The 22917-nt window shown below is 38.0% G+C and overlaps 1 long non-coding RNA gene across 1 annotated transcript in view; it reads left to right on the top strand.

Moving 5' to 3' along the window:
* The window catches only part of LOC140192708 (uncharacterized), a 28178-nt gene extending 5614 nt beyond the window's left edge, over positions 1–22564 (top strand). Inside the window, exons 2-3 of the long non-coding RNA XR_011884409.1 lie at positions 16533–16614; positions 18495–22564. This is a non-coding gene — a long non-coding RNA (uncharacterized lncRNA). The remainder of the gene's footprint in view (positions 1–16532; positions 16615–18494) is intronic.
* The last annotated feature ends 353 nt before the right edge of the window (positions 22565–22917 follow it).

The following is a 22917-nucleotide window of genomic DNA, read 5'->3' as shown; positions in this document are numbered from 1 at the left end:
CCATGTGTTGACAGCCTGCCCACACACCTTTGATGTGTTTTAGCACCACGTGGTGGATATGATGGAATCTGCTGTAATTCCCTCTCTTTGTTGGGCTGTATTAACTCTCCTCGGCCCAGAGATTAGGCTCTGGTAGCAAGCTCATCAGTGATCTCTGACCTTTGATCTTGTGCAACCAAACAGAGAGTGAGCAGGGGGAGGGACAACAGCCTTCATGTCCATTGGTTCTCAGCTCCACATATGAGCAGCCACACAACTTGTGTCAGCCCACTCAACACCAGTCCTAAAAGCAGTCTCCGTCTCAGGCTGCAAGAATATCAGCAGAGAGCAAGGATTTCCACCAGCTGACTGGCAAAGCAATTGGGAAGGTAGGCATTTGTGCCATATTCCCACCACAGGGGTATACATTTCTAGTGATAATAAGTACAGCAGAAATCATACCTGTGAGTGCTGACACTGGAGAAGCAAGATGCTGGAACAATGTAACAGTGGAGGAGTGCCAAGCAGGATAGAGGGGGTTACTCTGCTTGTTATAGAGACCGAGTAATATAACACAGAACCAAGCCCTTCTCCCCAGTTCACCCATGCCACCTAAGATAGTCCCATTTGCCCAGATTTGGACTGTATTCTTCAAACCTTTCCAATCCATGTACTTATCCAAATATCTTCTAAATTAGGTTATAAATGCCTTTTAAACATTAGTAGAACTTAATTGGACTGGAGGGACATAGTAATAACCTCACAGTGACACCAGTTATATTTTCGGAGATGGTCTCAAGCTTAAATAATGCAGTTAAAGTTATGTTGACGTGCTCCCAGGAGCCATCACTTTCAATGTGAAGCCTGGTTTATCCAAAAATAAGTCACCACAAGACTTATGGTGACGTGATAGAATTGCTGATAAAATTATGGCTGAAATGGAGACTATTCAGCCTATTTACTCAAGGACTCTATAGATCTGTTGTGATGATATGTTACATACCAGTCAGGTCCTTTCCTGAACCTGATAAGAACTTCACTTCTTGTGACTGATCACCCGGCATATTGGAAGCTGCTTATAAAGGTGTTAGTCTCATCTTATGTCAACATTCTCCTTCTCTTTAATTTGAAAGAAATAAAGATGTGCCTTTAAATGCCGGCTTTGCTAGCAATGTGTACACCCTGTGCATGAATAATAAAAGAAACGAAGCATAAGCACAGGGACAGATTGGTTAGATTAAACATCCTTTCTCCCTGTTGCAAACCTCTTTGTATTCCTTAGTGATATATTTACCAGGAAGGCAAAAAGTGCTAATTCTCCCTTCTAGCCTTTCAACAATAAGTGTTATATCTTCAATTTGAATTGCAAGTCGATTTCCATCCTTAACAAATAAGTAAATGTTTTCAAAATGACAGTAGAGATCATAACTGTGCTGAGAATACAAAGTCATTGGCTAAATAACAAGACGTAGTTGTATTTGGCACAACTGGGCTGGATAAATTTCTTGTCAAATAGCCTCTTGATAGCAATATAGCAAACAGTGTTATAAAAGGGTATTGAGTAAACAGTCTTCATCAAGATTAGATTGTTTATAGCAAAGTCCACCTCACTATAAATCTTGATCATCTTTGCTCCTCTGCATGGAAATCTGATTGTTTTAGTTTAAAGATAATCAGTAGCCAAAGTATTGAGTTTTATTTACTGAATTTAACCATATTCTTAAAGTATTTTGTTGCGTTATCTGGATTTTTAGAGCCACCACAGTTTTATATCAAAGCTATAAATCTTTTTCACAGTTTGAGACAGTCTTTCTATTTTATTAATGGTCAATATGTTTGCTTCAAACTGCTGTTGTTTTGACAGCATGTATCTGTCTTTACTTTCAAACACAATGTCTTATATTAAATGCTCAGTGCTGAGGTGTAACTTCTTTTTCACAATTTGCTAAATTCATCATAGATTGGCAGGCAATGTTACCATCAGTGTTGAATAAGTACAGCTAAATATGTTCTGAGTTAGAAGCAGCCCTTGAAGATGATTTCTACCTTTTCACATTCAAATGATCTGAATATGAGTATAAAAGCTCTTCGTGTAATTATAGTTTTAACTTTATGAATATTTAATTTGTGCATGTAGGGGTAGAAATTCTCATTGTCAAACTTGGGGTATTAGTTGTCTGAATAACTCATGAAGAATAAAATCAGACAGGATGTGCCAGGGACAGAGCCATCATTTTTTTAAATCTTTTATTGGAAGAATTTGTTGTAGAGAGAGTGGGTTGAGTGTAACCTGCCTGCTTTATTTCCTTCCGTATGCTGCTAACACAGTAAGGAGTGAATCTTCCCATATTAGTTCAGTTTCCTTTGTAATCAGAGTCCCTTTGAGGTCAAGTTAGTGTTCGGAACACTGTTGTTGATTAACCACCAACCAAGCATATTGATGAGAACTGAAGGTCACTGGTATCACTGACACTGCTGTCTGGGATCTTACCACTTGACTTGACATGATACTACTTGCCAGGACCCTGATGGGTATTGTGGCGCTAGCTGAAAAAGCAAATGGAATCCCAGTGATGCTCTGTAATGTTAAACCTTTTGTAGAAAAACATCTGCAATACCCTTTAGGTGTGTTGGAGTCAGTGAATCTCAATTCATATCAATGTATACCTAAATTTCATGAGTTTGGTTAAGTGAGGTTCATTTTACAAAGAGAAAGAATATTCCATAATAAGCAAATAGAAATTCTACCAACGTGGATTTCTCAGTAATTGATTTTAGAAAGCTTTAAAGATGGTGGCCCAATTTTGCCACATGAAGTTTTTGGAGTTTTTTGGTTTATTTCAGTCCTATGTATGTGTGTGTGTATATATGTGTGGCGCGTGGTTAAGGCGTCAGTCTAATGATCTGAAGGTTGTGAGTTCGAGCCCCAGCTGAGGCAGCGTGTTGTGTCCTTGAGCAAGGCACTTAACCACACATTGCTGTGCGACGACACTGGTGCCAAGCTGTATGGGTCCTAGTGCCCTTCCCTTGGACAACATCAGTGGCGTGGAGAGGGGAGACTTGCAGCATGGGCAACTGCCGATCTTCCATACAATCTTGCCTAGGCCTCAGTCAACATCGAAAATCGATGGACAGCGGAAGAAGTGTATATATAATATATATGTAGAGAGAGAGAGCAAAATTTCTGCTAGATCGACAGAATTTCCACCAGTGTTAAAATTCTCTGGGCGTTTGTGTGTGAAATGAATGGCAAAATCTCACAGAAAAGTACAAACCAGTAAGTTTTTTCAACACTCCTCATTAATCAAATATCTATTCCCATATAAAGAATATTGATTGAATATGAAGTGATTTGATGAGTTGCTTTAATAAAACTGTGTGAGTTGCTGAAACTTAGCAATTAATGTTAAAATCCATTCAGTACCATCACAGCATACGTCTGAAAGTAGAATTACTGCCACAGGGCCCCACATTGGATAGCTGAAAAAATGGACATGGGGATCATGATATGATGTTTACCTGTGTCCCTCTGACCTGATGCAGTTAGCACGCCTGATTATTGCTGGCATCTTGAAAAGAACTGAGTTTTATTCCTGTTTTGCTGTGCAGGATTCCAATGAGATTTCAGTGAAGGAGCCAAAAGAAGGTGACTGACGGAAATGTGCTTGTTATTTTGAGAGATCATTAGAAAGCCTTCTGTGTCAATAAACCTGGAGGAGTCAATCATTAATTTTGGACGAGATGTTTTGAAAAGCTTATTGAAGCCCAAATATTCCTGTAGTGCCATTGTGGTCCCATCCATACTGCAGCTTTGGAGAGACAAGTCTCAGCTTTCACTGCCCATGCCTAACTCCATGCAGTGGTGGACCCAAGGAAGCTGTCTGTGTTCACACTGAAAAGTGTCTGCAGAAAGTCACTGCAGGCCAGCAATCTGATCATGACTGGCAATTAGTGACACCAGCCTGGAGGCACTTGTTGTCCTCTCCCAGGCCCATGACATCAATGATCCCTCCATATCCACTCCACTATTTCCATCACTGCCTGTCAACCAGGCAACCCAAACTGCTGCTGTGCACCTGGGAATCGGCAGTCTGCAACTGGGTCTCCAAGATCCAGAAGCTCTCAATATCATGTCACCAGCTTTCCCCCAGTCAACTGCAGTTACTGGTGTGCCCTCGCACAGAAAAATCACTCAAAGGCCGAAGGAGAAGATGGTGTGAAATAAATGCAGAAGCTTAATTCATCAGTGGCATGGTATTTATAAGTGTGAGCTGGAATGTGTATTATGTAATGGCTATTATTTTGGGATTGTGGCCAAATGAATGTTCTGCGTATCAACAGCATTGGCTGCACAGGACTTCAAATTGTTGATGAATTGGAAACTGAGGTTCTGTTTATTATTAGCACACTTGGAAGAGTTGATCATGGATAGTCGAGCCAGAATGCGATTGTCAAGAACAGGGGTCCCCAACCTTTTTCGCAACGCGGACCAGTTTTTTATTGACAATATTCTTGCGGACCGGCCAACTCTTGGGGGGGGCGGAGGTAGGGTTGCCGATGGACAAGAGTAGCAGTTGATTACGTTTTGTTTACCCCAAGAAAGACTACAATGACCATGAAGCCTTGCGCGGGACCCAGTGTGCATGCGTGACTTGCGTATGTGTGTATGTGCCGATTATTTTCTACAAATCGTTTTTGGCGATTCTGTTGGGGGGGTGGTGGGTGTTAATCACGACCGGAATATAGGTGATAAGTGGCTAATACACTCAATTTCATTTCTAAAAGGGTTTATCTAACGAATTTAATATTAAGCACAGCGCATATTTTCCTCCCATGAATATAGTGATAAGTCAATTAACAGGGGAGCTTGAAGTAAGCGTTGAACGAACTTCCAGTAGAAGTGGTGGAGGCAGGTTCGATATTATTATTTAAAGAAAAATTGGATAGGTATATCAAAGAAATGGAGGGTTATGGGCTGAGTGCAGGTCGGCAGGACTAGGTGAGAGTAGCGTTCGAACCGGACTAGAAGGGCCGCGGTCGTCTGTTTCCGTGCTGTAATTATTATATGGTTATATTAGTCACTTATAAGTCAATAGCATCATAACATTTTAAGTAACGTTTGGATATTAAACACACAGCACATATTTTCCCCATATGAACATATAAAATCATTGCAACGCACCAGTATCACTGAATCAGTGGGAGCCCTGGGCTGAATACTTGTTTCCCTGCAACCAGACGGTCCTATCGAGGGGTGATGGAAGACAGCGATACTTGAAGGGGGTTCCTTATGTCCAGTTTATTCCGCAATTTAGTTTTCATTGCATTCATTGCAGAAAACTCCACTCGCAGCGATATGATGTTGGAAATGGAAGCAACGTTTTCAGTGCTTTCGTGACTGTCTCAGGATACTTAGCCTTGACTTTGATCCAGAATGCTGGCAGAGATGTTATGTCAAACATACTTTTCAGTCCGCCGTCATTTGCAAGCTCGAGGAGTTGATCTCCTTCCCGTGCTGACATGGATGACGCGTGCGTAATAACCTCGTGTGCGTTCAAGCTCAACAGTGGGCGTGACAGGGAATGAGGAAAGATGCAGCTGACTCATATCGCCAAATCATGTTGTTTCCTTGCGGCCCGGTAGCACATGCTTTGCGGTCCAGTACCGGTCCACGGCCCAGCGGTTGGGGACCGCTGGTCAAGAACACCCCCTCCATATCTTCATCCTCTTCCTTCCTCCACTTCCACTCTCAGGAATTAATCGGTATTAGCAGAGTGCAGTCAAAACTCATTGGACCGAAATCTATCTTGTCTCTTGCACCTGGTGGTCTGCATCTGAGCAAAGGAATTGCATTCTTTATTGATGATATTCCAAAATTGCCAAGATTTTGCAATAGCCCAGAAGGTGTCAAATGTAACTGCTATTCAAGAATGAAGGGAAAGAGAAAACACTGAATTTTTTACTAGTAGTCTTGACGTCAATGTGGGGGAAATGCTGAAATCCGTTATTATTAACATACATATAGACCGCTTAGAAAATAAAAAATATAAATATGCAGTCAGAATGGTTTTATTAAGAGAAAATAATTTGTCATGAATATCATGGTGTATTTAGAAGATGAAATTGGAAAGGTGAGCAAGTAGGAAAGTGGCTATGGTATATTTGAATCTTCAGAACCATATGATGGGAATCACACTAAAATAAGAGTTCAAAGATTGGTTAAAGAAAGACAACAGAAGGAATATGGTTTTCAGTTTAACACATTATTATCGATCTTGTTAGCAATGGGCCCTGAACAACGTTACTTTACCATTTTATTGTCGCCAAACAATTAATACTAGAGCTTACAATCATCACGGCGATATTTGATTCTGCACTTCGCGCTCCCTGGAGTACAAATCGATAGTAAATATTAAAAATTTAAATTATAAACCATAAATAGAAAATAGAAAAAGGAAAGTAAGGTAGTGCAAAAAAACCGAGAAGGTCTGGATATTTGGTACATTGATAAATTAAAGGGAAGAACAGTGTGACAGACTCAAGTTTACTGACATGCAAATCTAGGTGGTAAACTGACTCTTAGGTAGAACACAAAGCATGATTACAAAATGACATCATCTTCATCTTCATCATCATCATCATCAGGTGCCATGCCCAGTTTGAGCTTTGACTGCCGTGGCCTATACACTCCTGTTTCGGGTCAAGTGGATCAATTCATTGGTATTCATTTCCAGTTCTCTGGCTGCTGTCTCCATCATCATTTGTCTTTGTCTTCCTCTTGCTTTCTTCCTTTCAATATTTCCCATAATTACAGTGCATTCTAACTCCTCTTTCCTAATCACATGTCCAATGAAGTTACATTGCCTTTTCATGATCTCATACATTGTTTCTCTTTTTGTGTTTGCTCTGTTCATGACATCCTCGTTAGATATTCATTTCATCTATGATATTCTTTCCATCCTCCTCAAAAACTGTATCTCTGCTGCTTCAATTCGTTTCCTCATGTTACTAGATATTGCCCAACATTCTGAGCCATATAACCGGATAAACATAACATTTCAGTGCTCTGAGGCGGGTTGTCATGCCTAGTTTAGTATTGGTCAGTATAGTCTTCATTCTCGTAAAGGTGTCTTTTGCCATCCCTATTCTTCTTTTGATATCCATATCACACCTGCCATCTGATGTTACCCAGCTTCCTAAGTAGCAAAAGTTCTGTACTTGTTTTATGTCTTCCCCATTTATTCTCAGCCTGCAGATGGGATTCTCCTTCTTTTTGGATATCACCATACATTCTGTCTTTTTGCAATTGATAGATAGACCCATTTTTGCACTTTCTTCAACAATTATATCAATTAAATTTTGTAGTTCTTCCTCCATACTTGCAATTAACACAGTGTCATCTGCATATCTGAAATTATTGATATTTTCATTGCCAACTTTGATTCCCAAAATGATATAGATAGGTTAAATAAGTCTACAAGAAAATGTCAGAAAGATTATAATGTGGGAAGTCTGAGGTTATTTATTCTGTAAGAAGAGTATAAATAACAAGTTGTTAGGAATGAAAATAGCCTCTATTATAAGAGATTTGGAGCACGAGTTATTCATGGCTAGGTGAGGGGGACACCTGGAATTTTGCATGTAGCTTTGCCCTCAACACATAAGGAAGATATTCTTGTCATAGATTCAATGCTGTGCAGTTCACTAGGTTTGAATTATGAGATAATGTTGTCTTGTGACAGCATATTGACTAGAGTTTAGAAAAGTGAGTGTATATCATTGTTTAACAAAAGATTTTGTAAGAAATCAGCAGATTAATTGCTGAGACACTAATTTTAACTAGCTGTCTAGAATTTAGGGATCCATCAAAGCAGAAGAGGGTTAACGTTTTACAACTAAGATGAGGGAGGTGTTTTACTTATAAGATTATAATTCTTTGAAATCCTCTCCCTCAGTATTGAGTGCTTGGTCATTCATTGAATGAGTTCAACAGAGAGGTTAGAACAATTTTTTGAACACTGAGGGAATCAAGGTATCGAGAGACCGGGTGGGATAAGCTAAGATCTCAATGGATGCAGACCAGGCTCTAGGGAAAGTGTGCAGCTATTTCCTACTCCTTTTCCTGCTGTGTGGTTACTTTCTATTTATCTTCTACAGGCAGGGTCTGATCATTAATGATGACAAAGTTGCACAGACCACCAGGAATCTTGAATTAACCAGTCAGAGTATTCCAGAGTTCCGCCACCATGCTCCAGAGTGCAATTTGTTGTCTCAGTGCACCAGTAATCTGTTTGGTCACATTTATTTTGCAGAGTGGCAGTCATGACTTGCATGTTTCTGGGTATGTTTGAATCAGAAACCATGTCGTTGTCAGCTTGTCTTTGTGGCCCGACAAACACGTCTTGACTGGTTTTGTAGGTCAAAAGACATTAGCACAACAAGCTGCTGCAGAATGAAGACAACAAAACTTGTCACAATATTTTGGAAGAACTCATTAGGTCAGGCAGTTACCAGTGAATGAAATGGACAGTGAACAGTTTGGGTCAAGATGTTCACTGGATTGAAGGATAGAGGGGATGTAGCCTGATTAAAGGGGAAAGAAGAGGGGCGAGACATTAACTTTTAAATAATAGGTGAATCCAGAGGAGGGGTGCGATGGGAGAGGGAAGAATGGAAATATCAGCAGAAGCTGGGAAGTGATAGGTGGAGGTCTGAAGATAATGAATCTGATAGGAGAAGAAGTAGAGCATGAAATGAACCAAGTGAAGATGGGGAAAAGGGCCAATGGGAACATTGCAGGAGGAGAATCGGTGGGAGGAGTGCATGGGTGATGGGCAAATGGAGTGGGTGGAAGATGAAAAAGAAATAGGGTATTGGTGGCTTCGTGAGTGCGAAACAATCTCTGTAGATCAGGAGGAGAAAGAAAGGGTCATTGTGGGAACAGTTCACCAGAAGATGGAGAATTTAATCTTCAAGCTGTGGGACTGCAGACTATCCAGGTGGAATAGTCAGTAGTATCCTGCTCCAAAGGAGAATCGATAATCTTCTGGGTTGCTCCCCCAGGCGACAATGACAAATGAGAATTTGTTGTATTTTGTTATATTGAATAACTGACTTTACCCAAAGGTAGATGGCAAATTGTGAGATGTCTCAAATTTCTCCAGCTCAGCCCACAGTAGCTTTGACAGCCTCATCCAATGAAATGATTATAGTTTGGGCAGTAGCAGGAGGTATAATTCAATGGGGTTATTCCTACTGAAAACCGGAAATCTCACTGACTATTCAATGCTGAGATTCCAATGGGGAAAATACTCCATGAACACCTTGTGTGGATTTGGCCTTCCACTAGGAGCCATGCTCTGCATTCTCCTCCACTCTTCAAGCAATTTTTCCTGCTGTGTATAACCTTCGTTCATTCTTCTTATGTTCGTAGTTGGATGTCTAGTAGTACTTTCATGTAGAAGCTTAGTCAAAACAACATCTGGCATATCATTTCCAATATATTTTAAAGGTTATAAAAAATGTTGAACGTGCCAAACCTTTGTAGATCATAAGAGCAACCAGTAAGAATTAATTAATAATTAACTTGCAAGTAGATGATCATTTTTCCTGCTGCTGAGTTAGTGTTCTGCTGCACACTGTTAAGAGAGGATACAAACTAGAATATTTATTTCATTTTCATTGCATTGGTTTCATACTAACATTGCACACAAGTAGATGTCATTGACTGCCAACTGCATTCCAGTAAAAGGTCTTAGCAATGCACACACTCAAAGCCAAGCTAATATGCAATCTAGTTTTACTTGCATCAAAGTTATAGCCTAGTGGTTTGCACAATGCATTGCAGTACCAGCGACACAGATTTGATTCCCGCCACTGCCTCTTGAGGAGTTGTATGTTCTCCCCGTGACCACACTGGTTTCCTCCAGGTGCTCAGATTTCCCACTACAGTCCATCAGTTGGTGGGTTAATCAGTTATTGTAAATTGTCCCTCGATTAGGCTAGGATTAAATCAGGGGTTTGCTGGGAGGTGTGGCTCGAAGGGCCAGAATGGCCTGTTCCACACTGTACCTCAATACAGTAAATAAATATTCATGTGTGCATTAACTGAGGACAATGATTGTTTTGGGGCGTCTGATGTATGTAATTAGGTGTAAAGGAAGATAATTGATGAAAAATATTTGCAGCTCAGAATTTACAACCTGAAATTCTAAAATTGAAAATTAAGGCCAATCTTAAGATCTGTGAAATAACTTCTGACCACTGGATTATTGATTATTTTGTCCTTGGACAAGTCATAGGGGTGTCCCCCCATTGCACAGCATATTGAACACTATTTATATATTTTCCCCTTCTAAGAAATTTTCTAGCCAAAAACTGCCACTATCAGACTTAGAATATGAGGAAGGATTTTAAATGATTTGGAAACTAATTTTGTACATGAACAACAGATTAAACAAATGGTTTGCAAATTATTACTATTCGGGCATATGTGGGGGAAGGGACACGTGTAATTTTCAAAATCTCTATTTGGAATTTGATCGGAGATAAAATAGATGACAAAAGTATACAAAAACATGTTTTTTTCAACAACAATTTCAAGTATTGTGGCTTTTGCACTAGCAGATGGTAGCAATAAATGGTTTGAGAAAAAACATTGCATAGACCTACATAACACGGGAAGGCAGATGTGCACATCATCTTTTGGTTCCTTAACATATATTGAAAAAAGGCAAATTTGACTTTTGTGTAGACTTTTAAAAAATCAATTTCTTAAAATTCAAGCTCTGTAATTATTTTAAATTTGACCTAGCACATCTTTCCTCCCCCCCCCCCGCTTTCCACAGGGATTGCTCCCTACGCGACTCCCTTGTCCATTCATCCCCCCATCCCTCCCCACCGATCTCCCTCCTGGCACTTATCCTTGTAAGCGGAACAAGTGCTACACATACCCTTACACTTCCTCCCTCACCACCATTCAGGGCCCCAAACAGTCCTTCCAGGTGAGGCGACACTTCACTTGTGAGTCGGCTGGGGTGATATACTGCGCCCAGTGCTCCTGATGTAGCCTTCTATATACTGGCGAGACCCAACGCAGGCTGGGAGATCATTTCGCTGAACGCCTATGCTCTGTCCGCCAGAAAAAGCAGGATCTCTCAGTGGCCACACATTTTAATTCCACGTCCCATTCCCATTCTGATATATCTATCCACGGCCTCCTCTACTGTCAAGATGAAGCCACACTCAGGTTGGAGGAACAACACCTTATATTCCGTCTGGGTAGCCTCCAACCTGATGGCATGAACATTGACCTCTCTAACTTCCGTTAATGCCCCACCTCCCCTTCGTACCCCATCCATTATTTATTTATCTTTTATTATTATTAATATTTTTTTCTCTCTCTCCTTTTTCTCCCTCTGTCCCTCTCACTATACTCCTTGCCCATCCTCTGGGCTTCCCCCCCTCCCTTTCTTTCTCCCTAGGTCTCCCGTCTGTTCCATGATCCTCTCATATCCCTTTTGCCAATCAACTTTCCAGCTCTTAGCTCCATCCCTTCCCCCTCCTGTCTTCTCCTATCATTTTGGATCTCCCCCCTCCCTCTCCCACTTTCAAATCTCTTACTATCTCTTCTTTCAGTTAGTCCTGATGAAGGGTCTTGGCCCGAAACGTGGACTGTACTTCTTCCTAGAGATGCTGCCTAGCCTGCTGCGTTCACCAGCATCTTTGATGTGTGTTGCTTAAATTTAATTTCCCTTATCTTAGACTACTCTACATTATAAATATAGTAATGCTCTAAGGAAATTACCCATAAAGGTATAACATCTGAATATGTTAGAGCAATGAATTAACATCTGGTTTTTTTACAATCTCCACAGAAGTGTGTTTTGTATAGCTATCAGAGATTGTCCATCCACTGTATTTCAATTGTCTGTTCTTCCTCCATACATAACTGTCAAAGTCAGCAGGTTTTCTTTGTTGGACATTTTTTCTTCTCCATATGTTAACTTGATTATAAATTTTCTCAGATACACAACTTTCTTCAGATTTCTTGCTCTTTAACTTAATTCAGGTAAATAAAAACAAGCATTTAAAGCAATTTTATGCATTGATTAGATCAAGTTTATTATATAAGGCTGTCCAGCTCTTGGCTCCAACCCTCCCCCTCCTGTCTTCTCCTATCATTTTGGATCTCCCCCTCCCCCTCCCCCTCCCACTTTCAAATCTCTTACTATTTTTTCCTTCAGTTAGTCCTGACGAAGGGTCTCGGCCTGAAACGTCGACTGTACCTCTTCCTAGAGATGCTGCCTGGCCTGCTGCGTTCACCAGCAACTTTGATGTGTGTTTATTATATAAGGATATTGGTAACTTATAAGCAGATTTGGTGATGGTCATAAACAGAAATTTTCCTCTTGTTCTGTTTTGAGGTTTGATTAATAATACTTTTAAACTTAATAGTATTCATTCTGTACTTAATGATCACAGCTTACACTTTATCATCAGAGTTTATATTGAGCAAATTGTTGGAGCTGCATTTTTCAATGGTGTATGCTTTTCATAATTTTCATACTGCTGGCTTAATTATTATCATATTTAATCAAATGTAGAAAGCATTCTGAAATGTGAGTTAGACCAATATTCTTATTTCAAGTTGATACTTATTTAATCTGAAATTATTTTGCTGCATGAAACTCTTCTTTCTAATTCTGGGATGTAAAAAAAAGTGTATGAAAAGTGGATATCTTTACAATTGTGGTGAACTCCGTTGCTCAGGAGCCAAAAGTGGTATCAAATCACTTTGAAGCTCATGCTGGTCATACTGCAATATTAATATTAGTGGATCTGTACCACCATGATCACATGGTTAGAGAGTAAATAAGGGATCTCCTTCCCAGAGGCTTATATATTATCAGACATAGCATCAAGTCGTTTGTCAATCCCTGTAATTTGGTGTTCCAGTCATGTAAATGTGAAGAGGTTTCTGCAAAAGCATCAATCTATAAATCTACACAACATCACATTTCTGTGACAAGAAAAATTTTCATTCATCAAAAACAGATAAATTTCATCCAAACAATCAACGAATGGTGTAAGGACCGATCTTCTACTAAGCGAATGACCATTGCTGTACATAAGTTGTCCTGCGTACTCTGAATTCACCTCACTCAGTAAATTCTGAAATTGTGTACTTTTCAAATAAAATTAGTTACCTTAGTTTCAGTTTTCATCGCTTCTTCAAGCTGCTTGAGGCCAGCTTTTTCACAAAAAGCCTCCTCGTGCAATATACAATGAAAGCTGATCAATGGATGTCCAACAGATTTTGCAAACAGATTGTCAAAACCTGCCTCCTTATCAATCATGCTAGATGCACCAACAGTTGTCAGGGAAACTATTTTTGAAAGATTAACTTGTCTACCAGACAATTCTTTTACTAACTGCCTTACATACTTCAACCCCAGTGGTGTGTTCAGTTAATATTAGCAAGTTAACCAGTTCTTTGCATATTTCATTTCCCCTACAAAATTGAGTAATAAAGGCTTTACCTGAAATAGAGGTCATCAAAATAATTTGACCGGATTTTTTTCTTGCTGATTTCTCAAAAAATACATTTTCTGTTCTTGCTTACTTGCATTGCAGAGCCATTTATGAATAGTTTCAGAATGTTCCTTTATGGAGGAAGTCCTGCAGACCACTGATTCAGAATATAGGATGCATAATACTTTATCACGCTTTTTAATCGTGCCAAAACTCTTATTCCACCACTCTTGAAAATCTCTGTTGTTTTTCCATCATTTGAACATTTTTGCTTCTTTGGTGATATATCTGACATTCTGTACAAACTAAGAAGCATAAATATAATTTAGACATGTCTCACAGATAAACTTAAATTATTTATATATATATATATATAAAATATGTTTATTGCAAACAAATTTCATGGAAGCACTAAACAAAATACAGCTTTCACTGTTATCACCAAATATCCATTGTGCACTCACAAATGACGGAAGAAAAGAGTTAAGCAAAGCAAAGACAAAGCCAACTGGCCAAACGGTTTATTATCCAAGCACTGATGTGTACAATAAATCTGCGAGTATTTCAAAATCTATCATCTACATCATATGTTTTTGCAACCGTCTAGCTAACGCCAAGCTGACATGCAATGTTTCCTGTGAAAATTTCTCCTTGATCTTGGGTTGTTAAAAAGCATTCTCTGCTTTACTTGGTCGTAAACATAACACTAGACAACAAAGGTTTTACTTCCTGAATACTTTCAGATGTATCTTATGAAGTTTGGGCTGCTGATCAGGAAAATCACCATGAAATTCCCCTATCACACTCCATTTCTTTTGAAATCATTTATATTTGTTGTTTCAATTCATAATTCAAGTCAATTAAAATGTTGCCCACAATGTAAGCTGGAAAGTTTTCTATTTTGTTCAGTTATGTCTGGGCATGCTTAGGCAGGGTGGATGCTGCATGGCAGCACAGGTTTTAGAAAGGCTATAAAAGCATCACACACACACACACACACCGCTCTATGCATTGTGTTTACATGTATATCAGTTTACGATCATATTGATGTGCATGCTCTACATGCATACCATATTTTGTGTACTCACTATAATAAAGTAATTGCATTTTCAGGAGAATTTGTGATAGCAGAATGTCTTGCCAATGTTGCAACAGGCATGATACTTTCTGTAATATTTTTGGCAAGTATTTGCTTAATTTCAAAGATGGAGCATGACTTCTCTTATTAAGAAAGCCTATGAGCTCTACTTTGGGTGTAAAATTGGCGACCAAGACAAAGCCTGGGCTCCTCACATTTGTTGTGCAACATGCATTGTCGATCTTAGAGCTTGGCTCAGAGGTACTCAGAAATCAATGCCATTTGCAGTCCCGATGATATAGCGAGAGCAGATCATGTGACAGACTGCTACTTCTGTCTGACCAGTGTGTCTGGTTTCTCTGCTAAAAACAAGAAGCCCATTGAATAACCCAACTTCAGCCATGAGGGCTGTGCCGCATGATGATAGCCTTCCAGTACTGAAGCCACCAGAGACATGAGTCTAGAGGAGGCAGGAAACGACGCCATGATGCATGAGGCAGGAATGGAAAATGACACTGATACTGATACAGATTTTGAACCCGTTATGTCAAGTGAGACTCCTCTGATAACTCAATCTGAGTGAAATGATGTGCTCTGAGACTTGGCTTTGTCAAAGTCAAAAGCAGAATTACTAGGTTCAAGACTGCAAGGATGGAATCTGCTGTCAGCAGGCACAAAAATTTCTGTCTTTCAAAGCCACCAAGAAGAAAATTGTAAGCCACTTGTAGACTCAATAAAGATATTTTTGCCTCCTCTTCCTGTAAAACTGGAGCTTATGAAAATTTTTGTGTAAGCAATAAACAAGGAAGGTGAAAGATTTTGATACTTTAGACAGATGTTTCCCTGAGTAACTGATACCAAAATTAAGGAAGGCATTTTTATTGGTCCACAAGTCAAACAGGTCAGCAGTGACAGACAATTGGAAGAATTTCTAGTGGGACCAGAGAAAATTTCATGGAAGGCATTCACGGATGTTGTTGAAATTTTTTTTTGGCAACTACAGAGCACCAAGCTGCATGCTTCTACATGGTTGACAACATGCTTCCAGCATACAAAACCATGAGTGCAACAAGTCACTGAAGATTTATTTTATGCATTCCCATTTAGACTTCTCCCCTGCACATCTTGGTACTGTCAGTGATGAGCATGGTGAATGGTTTCCTCAGGACATATTCTTGGACATTAAAGCAAGAAGCCTCAGACACTATGAATGAAAATCACCAACAAAACACTTTCAGCTTAGTTGAACTATTGCAAAGCATCAGTGTCATTAAACGCTTAAATGCATTGTACTTAATAAAAGTTAACTTCTTGTTACTCCAAATTCCTACATGATACAAGTAGTCTGTAATTATATTTGTGTTTGGTTTAAAGTGGTCTATCATAACTACAAAAAAATTCTGAGGAAACAATACCTTCAAAAAAATCTGCTGTTCATTGTGTATCTTTAAATATTGGGTGGGTTTAAAGAATGAAGAGGCAGCACTTCAGGCCATGTGCCATTAAAATTATTTGTGTGTACTATCTTGGGCATGCATGCCATTGGTTTGCTACCCATGATAAAGTAGGGCAAACTGATGGCATAAACCTTAGATGTCATAAATGAGGAAGCAGTGAAATTTGTTCACCCACTCTGATTTCTCAGTGATGTAAGTTCAAAGGCTCTTAGGTGCTTTTTAATAAAATGATAAGCCTTGCTTTTGCCATGTATCAAGGATGATTAAGGGTCAGAAGATTGGTCAGTTTACCTTTTAAGGACACTCAGATATAGCAAATTGTAATCATCCTGCATTTTAAAGATTTGAAGAGGGAGATCACAATTATTTAAAGCAAAACTGTTTGCATAAGCATTATATAAGTATATGCAATTTGGATGTGATTATAAAAGATAAATAAACCCCATATACAATAAATTGAAATGTAAAATATTATCATTTTTCAGATTGAAAGAAGCTCAACTATCAGTAAAGAAGATAACTGAAGAAAAGAAAGTTGAAACAAAGAAAAAAAACCCTAACAGCCTGGTAATATTGTTTTTATTAGCAGTCTGTTTTCTGTCGATATCTATACACTGTACATTTCTTTTAACTATTTAATAATTGCAGCTCACAGAGTGCTAAATATACTTACTGGTTATTTATTTGTACATTTCATATATTGTGATATTTAAAGCAAAGAGCTAGTGTCAAGTTTCTTTAAGCAAGATATGCCAAATAGGTTACCCCTATCAGAAGTTATTATAAAGTACCTAGTGAAGATTCCTTGACTGGTACAAACAAACTGAAAGGAAGCTATAATGAACTTCCTCAGAATTACAAAGCTTTTGATGGAACAAAGAGAGTAATGTTGTTTTTATGATTGATAACTCAGTAAAAGGCATCTGGCCCAGATCTAGTACCTGGCTGAGTACTAAAGATCTGTGCTGATCAACTGGCTGGAGTGTTCACTGAAGTCTTTAACCTCTCACTTCAGCAGTCTGAGGTACTTATCTGTTTCAAGCAGGCTTCAATTATACCAGTGCCTAAGAAAAGCATGATAACATGCCTCAATGACTATTGTCCAGTACCACTTGCATCCACAGTGATGAAGTATTTTGAGAGTTTGGTGAAACCTATTAACTGCTGCCTAAGAAGTGACTTGCATCTGCTCCAATTTACCTACTGGAGCAACAGGTCCACACCAGGTGCCATCTCACTAATTCTTCACTCAACCCTGGAACATCTGGATGCACTATACGTCAGGATGCACTTTATCGACTACAGCTCAGCATTCAACACTATCATCCCCTCAAAACTAATCAGTGAGCTTTAAGATCTTGGCCTCAGTACATCCCTGTGCAATTGGATCCTCAATTTCCTCATCTACAGACTCCAGTCAGTTCAGATTGGCAGCATCTCCTCCACAATCTCCATCAGCACAAGTCCGCCAGAAAAGACGAGATCTCCCAGAGGCCACCCATTTTAATTCCACTTCCCATTCCAACATATCAGTCCATGGCGTCCTCTACTGTCAGGGTGAGGCCGCATTCAGGTTGGAGGAGCAATACCTTATATTCCATCTGAGTAGCCTCCAACCTGATGGCATGAACATCGATTTCTTGAACTTCCAGTAAAACCCCACCCCTCTCTCCTTCACCATTCTCCATTTCCATTTCCCTCTCTCACTTTCTCTCCTTATCTGCCCATCTCTGGTGCTCCTCCCACCTTGCTTTCTTCCATGGCCTGCTGTCCTCTCCTGTCAGATTCCCCCTTTTCCTTTCTATCAGATCTCTTTAACCTCTCAACTTCCCAGCTCTTTACTTCGCCCCCATCTTCTCGATTTCACCTATCACCTTGTGTTTCTTCCACCCCTCCCCTCACCTTCTTATTTTGATTACTCATCTTTTTTTCCCCCATTCTGATGAAGTGTCTCAGCCCAGAACGTTGACTGTACTCTTTTCCCTAGATGCTGCCTAGTCTGCTGAGTTCTTCCAGCATTTTGTGTGTGTTGATTGCATCTGCAGATTTCAAGCAACTGCAGATTTTCTCTTCTTTATGATTGGACGTACAAATAATTATCCTAATTTGATAACCTCACCAATTTAAGTCCTGAAATCTTCAAAATGGAGAGTATTTGAACCACTAGTGTGGAGAACATGCTCCCCATTACCTTGTCTTAAAAAAAGAGAGCAAAATAGAAGGAGCAAAAGAAAGAACTAAGCAAGAAAAGCAAATTAAGATTTGTTTTTGATAGAAGTTCATTGTAGATTTGAGAGCAGATAGAATTCAGGATTTAAAATGTACCTTTTTCTTCCAAAATCTACAAATTAGCCTTGTTAAGCAAACTCATGTGGATTTTGGAATTCAAAAGCAGTCAAAATACAAAAGCTTTGAATGACAATAAGCTTATTTTGTTTTAAAAACAGAAAGAAAGACTACGCCAGAGGGAAGCAAGTGTGACCACCAACTGAAGAAAACCAATGAGAGGAAGAATACTATGACTTGATGCTTTGTATACAGCCACAATTTGGGGAATGTTTTATTGAAAGAGCCACATAACTTTGCATTGCTTATCTCCTTAAAACTTGCAAATGAGCCTTTAAACTTGCACATTAACATCAAAAGAGTTGTATTCATTCCAAACAACAGCAGCATTTCTTGTTCGTAATTGGGACAGCAAGTATGTATTTCAGCTCACACACAAGAGAGGTTTAGGTATTTGGTTTAAGTTGCATATCCTAAGGAAGCAAAGTAAAGGAGATCCTAAAAATTAAAGCTCGGTAGGTGGTTATTCTAGGAAGATACTCTGAACTGAAACTAAGGTCCATTACAATACAGTATACTACTCTAGAAATATACTAGAATATCCGTGGTCGCCGGAGAATTCAGTCACAATATAAACTTTGATTTTCATATACACATTCCATTCTATACTTTCTGCCCTTCTATAAAACATGGCACAAGCTGTCTTAAATACCATTGGATTTCTCAGCCTCCCTCAGCCCCGCCCACCAATAAATTGTTTCACTGGACATTTAGACACTTGTTAGAAAAATATAAACTTGTAGAAGATTCAGAAGAAGACAATGACCTGGTAATATTTAGCTTTCTTTTATCTCTGCAAAGAAATAATGCAAATTATTTTTCCCTTAGCAGTATCCAATGTCATTGCAAAATATTGCTTGGTACCTTACAAACTTGACCATTGCTCTGTACCTCAAATAAAGGTGATACACAGTAACCTCCGGGGTCTGGCTAAGCGCCAAAAGCTTTGCTACCATCACACCACCCAATTTTTATTCTCTGTAGACCTGCTGTAAACTTGGTTTTTGTCTGCCATTCCTGTAAAAGTTTTTGCTGTGACCAAGTCTGAATGCTGCCCCTTCCCCATCCCTCATTAGGACATGGTTCTTTTTTGTTTCCTGGCAACAATGAAAGAAAATGGCATCTGTGGGGAAGTTTCATCAATGCATTCTTGAGGAGAAAGCTAAGAATTTTGGAGAAGTCAGATTTAACTACTGGCAAAAATCCATAATAAATTCATAGCAATAATTAAATATATGATTACCACTCTCCCCATTTATCTTTTTCTCTCAAATATATCAGTCTTGTTAATATATTTTGTCAGTTTTTCTCTTTTCATGAATGCTTTATGTTTCTCAATGTTCATCATACAGGAGCAAATATAATTGACATAATCAAACCTTTTCAGTCACTAATAACTTATTTTACTCCATTCTTCCAGTAACTTATTATAATCTTGATCTCAATTTTTTCTAAACATCTACAATTTCCAAAGAGCTTTCAAATATATCATGCTTACATTTTTAGCAGAGTCCATTCAGTCATCTGCAGAAATATTTCTTCAACAGATTTCTTCAGAAAATATTTTTATACAGAATATTATGTGAATAAGTTATAGGTTTATTCTTAATATTCAATATTCTTCATTAATATTGTATTTTATTAAACTTTTAATTTTAGCATTTGAATGTTCCTTTTGACAGTTATTGAAATAGGAAATATTTTCATGAAAAAATAATAGTCCTAAGTGTTGTTCACTATAATGGCTTTATAGTCAAAAGAATTCCATTCATGGTGAAGTGTGGTGTTTAAAGCCAGAGAGAGAACAAGAAAGAATCAGATTTAATTCTTCACCTATGCTGCTTTAGCAGATCTCAGAAAGAGTAGGAGAGCTGCCTTTCAGTGTGTTTAAATTGGCAAGAGGGACTGATCTACCACATATTGATGAACCCAACTTGAATGCACGGAGGCTAAGTAAGAGGATGATTGGAATCAACTGTGTTCCCTCTCATTAACAAATAATCTGCCACCTTTTGTAGACTGGATTTGCACTTAAAGCATAATGACATCAGAATGACAGTGAGTTATGTACTTAAAGTTCTGCAAGAAAATTATAAATAAAGGTTTGTCATGAAAATTCTCCTGAAATTTATTTCTAGCGAAGGGTGATAAATGCTATATAGTTAGGTAACTAAGGCATAAGCATATTCCTTTATCAATTAGATTTTTTTTCATTTTACACCAGATATTTATAGAACATGATTCATTAATGAAAAGAATTTTATTGTTGTTTTATTGAAATAAAAAATGCAGTCTAAAAAGGGTTTTCATCTTATTTGAAACTCTATTCTAATGTAAATTGCTTATTTCACTTGAACTTCTAAATTTAGTTTGAAATTACGTGTTCATGAAAATAATGTCAAGTCTTTATAACCAGGTAAAAGGATGGTGGGTGTGGGTGGATGGGTTGTGAAATTTGCATGTTTGCTAAAGCAGTTTGTTAGCACATTGTTTAAGTGCTTCTCAACAGAACACCAATAATCAATGTACGTAATCAATGTAAACTGTGAGATATAATTTGGCAGTATTGGAGAGGCTTGCATATGCAGTATGTGCAGTGTATAGCAAAATTAGAAGTAATTTATGAACTGTTTGTTATTTTAGTCAACAAGCACACAAGCACATGAAATAATTCCTTATCATTTGCTGAATATATTAAGAAGTGTTTGTTAAAATGTGCTGTTCATTTTAATATTGGTTTATTTAAGCAACGTAGTGGGATGTTTACATAACTAGTGTGACATGTTTCAATAAATGTTCTGAAAAATTAATAGAATTGAAATTACAACCTTTAGCGCTGGGTACTTCTGTGAACAACAGAGTAAACTATTTTATTTTATGGGAATTTGTCTTGAATTTATGCATATGCTCAGCTTGTGCATAATAGGCTTTATTTCTAGTTGCACTTTACAAATAAAATGACTAATTTGTCATTGAACTTTACTGATCAATTTATGTTTTTGTTATGGTTAACATAGGAGTAAGAATGGAACTTTCTAAGAGTAAGAAGAAGATTGATGATTATGTATCCCTGTTACATTGTTCAAAAACAATAACTCTAATTATACAGTGTCACATAGCTGATCAGATTTACAGACCACTTAAAGCTAAAAATGTGGAAATATGTAGCAAATAATCTGTTATCTTAATCACTTATCCATGCCTCTTTAGATTCATATAACTAAAAAGGATATGGATTTGCAGCAAAGCCTCTGCAGATTTAAAAGATTTACTTTGGAAAAAACTATTGCATAAAAATAAGTTTGTGTAGGATATTATACATTATGGATATGATGTTTAATTTTTCCTACCTGCTCCATCCAATTCAGGGAGCTATTGCATTTGCTTTTGGTGAGGTTGATCATTCCGAAGTTCTTACGTAAGCATCTTCAACATATAAGTGAACTAAGAATATGATACTTTGTTCTCAACCCCATAACAAATGCAATAAATTATTTTGCAAATAAACAGGGTAAAGAACCTTTGAAACTATTATTAGAAACCAAATCAAAACCTCATGTCCTCACGTTCTTTTGGACCAGTAACTGGAAATTGACTGATCCAACATTGTTGCTAAGTGCCTGTATCATCCGATCGTCTATGAACATATGCAAGTGCCTTCTGTGAGTTTAGAAAGACAAGATGCTATTAGCAATACAAGTTAGCAGGCCACTGAACTCGTAACTGATGTGGCAACTTAGAGGTTTGGCCAAGAATTGATGATTTCATCTTGGAGAAATTGTATTATCTGCATAATGTAAAAATCAGGTCAGAATACTGATTTGGCCAAACTTGAGTCTGAGAAATAATGTTTTGTTGGAATTGTGTTTTGATGCTCCAATTGAGACATTGAGATAAGATTTTTAGAGTTATTTTTTTAAATTATTGTTGGTTCTTCTGTCGTGTGGTGATAATGTGGGCCCTCCATAATACCATAACCTCAATATACATTCCCTTCTTTCAGCAGAATTATTTTTGTGTCCTATTTATTGTTTTCTACTAAGTCAATTTAATTACAAATTAAAATGATTAAATGCTTGATATTACTCTCTCTGGTGTATGTATATCAGTGACAGTGATGACTTTATTGGCATCTCAAATTTCTGGAAAACTAATAAAAATCACTTTGTAAATGCTGTAATGACATGATTGATGGCTTTGTGTTCATCATTTAAAATACCTTTTATAAAGGAGACCCTTCATTAATAGAAATAATTTAAGGTTGGTTACATTCATTTAATGTTTTAAAGTCTTTGTATTTTTGATAATACTACACCTATTTAACAGCTATTGGAGAGTACAAGATTTCATCATTGATAATGTAGAATTCATCTGTAGAAATTACTCTTAATTTTCTGGAAGGAATTGATGGATGAATGCATGAAAATCTGTGATTTAATCACCATTAATATATGTACCAAACATACTTGATTGAAACACAATTATACAATGTGTTTTGAAGTACCCACAATGAATTACAGATTT

The sequence above is a fragment of the Mobula birostris genome, unplaced genomic scaffold (genome assembly GCF_030028105.1).
Source record: "Mobula birostris isolate sMobBir1 unplaced genomic scaffold, sMobBir1.hap1 scaffold_2260, whole genome shotgun sequence".
In the NCBI taxonomy this organism is placed as follows: domain Eukaryota; kingdom Metazoa; phylum Chordata; class Chondrichthyes; order Myliobatiformes; family Myliobatidae; genus Mobula; species Mobula birostris.
This window is presented reverse-complemented; position numbering and strand designations above follow the sequence as displayed.